The sequence below is a fragment of the Perca fluviatilis genome, chromosome 24, assembly GCF_010015445.1.
Source record: "Perca fluviatilis chromosome 24, GENO_Pfluv_1.0, whole genome shotgun sequence".
Classification (NCBI taxonomy): domain Eukaryota; kingdom Metazoa; phylum Chordata; class Actinopteri; order Perciformes; family Percidae; genus Perca; species Perca fluviatilis.
Window position 1 is genome coordinate 1,797,998 of NC_053135.1, and position 2,125 is coordinate 1,800,122.

General features: G+C 45.1%; 1 pseudogene; it reads right to left on the reverse strand.

The window, feature by feature from the left end:
• Positions 1-2,125, reverse strand: LOC120554063 (annotated as a pseudogene).

The window sequence follows — 2,125 nt, forward strand, 5'->3', positions numbered from 1 at the left end:
CATGTAAACCTATTCTGGTACAACCTTAAAATACAATTATGAACCTGAAATTGAGCATAATATGGGCGCTTTAAAACACAAGTTTTAAAGCCACATTCATAATGTGCTTATCACATCACTGGTATGGAGATGAAAACAATACTTCGTTGTGGAATCTCATGTTTCCTACATAATTGTCAAATGTGCAGAGATGATCAAAATCAGAAAACACTTTGTCAGAAAACGATGGATTAGTTTAATACAGGAGTCTTCAACATTTTTTAAGCCAGGGACCCCTTAACCGAAAGAGAGACGGAGCAGGGACCCCTTTTTGCATATGGATATTAAGATATTAAAATAATAATTGTTGGCATGATTTTACAAATCATGTTTTTAATGTTAAACATACATGTGAACCCTTAAGGACTAACTATATCTGTGGATAGCTATAGTGGCTATACCTTAGGCCAGTAAGCCTATCATCAGTGGGGTTCTATATTTGCTGTTGGATTCATGTTAAGACTTTTTAATTTTTGATGAAAACTTTCAAAAGTTAACAATAATTTGGAGGCCACACCCTGCAGTGACTCTGAGGACCCCCTAGGGGTCCGGGACCCCCTGTTGCAGATCTCTGGTTTAATATTTGAGTCTGTATCGGAACCGAATGTCTCTGTCAGGTTGCATCGTTCCAAAGCCAAATCGACTGACGTCCATCTCTGGTATCTTCTCGTCAGGATTCTTCAGCTCAAACTCAAAATAAATCAACATGAGGGAAAACAAACTGCTTCAGCTCATTGGTGGCAAAGAAACGCCCAGGGCACATGGGAGACCCCAGCCCCCCAGGGCATGTTGTAAAACTTCACCTTCTTCCCTTGTTTGTAAAAACGTGTTTTCCTGCTCCTGTCTGGGTTGAGAAAGCGATCATATTTGAATGAATGTGGGTCAGGGTGGATGTTTGGGTCAACTTGAACTGCACTGTAAGGAAAGACTGCCATTCTGTCACCCTTGCGGATGAAGTATTCGCGCCCATCAGCCATCTTGAGGGTCATATCCTGAATCACTGCTCTGATGAGGACGGGTGCAGTAGTGAGTCGGAGGACCTCTTCCACAACACTGTCCAGGACTGGTGTTTTCATCAGCATTTCACGGGTCAGGTTGATTAAAGGGCCACCATGTTGGACTTCTTGCCCAAATTCCTTCAAAACCTTATTTACCTCTTCCTTTACTGCTGCCATGGCTTTGTGGGTTTTTCATAAGGGAAGAGGAGCAGCCAGAATGAAGAAGGCCCCGTGTTGCTCAGAGAGACCCAAAGAAGCGCAAACATGTACCGGTCTATCAATGATTCCCTTTACACCTATCTCCGCTTGGGCTCGCTGGATGTCCCCACACGCGCACTGATGTTGTCCTTGGTCTTCATCTTCTGAATTGACAGAGCGGTCCAGAAGAGTCCCGGAGCTCTGGCTTCCGACCTTTTGGTGGCAGGACCCCATAAGCAAACCTGGAATAGTCAGTATCATTTACGAAACTCGTGAAATAAGGCTTCTGATTCAGCTCTGTCTTTCTCCTCACTTCCTTCTGACTTGTGTGGCTCGTTGCCATATAGAGATAAGTAGCCGGCCCTGAAAACAATATTGTAGCAGTACATAAACAGTCCATCCTCCGTCCAGGTTCTTTGGTCTGCCGGTGAGCCAATGTTGTGCAACATCAGCTTCTGCAAATTACTCATCATGGATTGTGTCATTGGCTCCAGGCCATCCCGCCTTTCTTTTCTGTACATATCGAGAATGGTGAGTTCGTTTCTCTATAGCAGTGTAACCAAACACTCTGCGCACCAGCGCACAGCAAACTTCCGGAAGTCCATTTTCTCTCGATTCTCCTTAACAAATGATCCAAGCGATAGAGGGTCCTGAAGGAATGTAAAGTAATACCCTCCCAGCTGTACTGTGAACACATCACCGTGTTTTGCTTCATCCTCTCTAGGAACTTAAATGTGTTGCTGCGAAACTTTAAGACATGACCCAGCCAGGGAATGAGCCCCTTATCCAAAGGGGGTTCTCCTGGTCGCGCTGTCGAAACAGCCCGAGAAGCCACGGCCTCCAATCAGAGCGGCAAGAAAGCCAAGAAGAATCGGCAGCAGCAGTCCCAT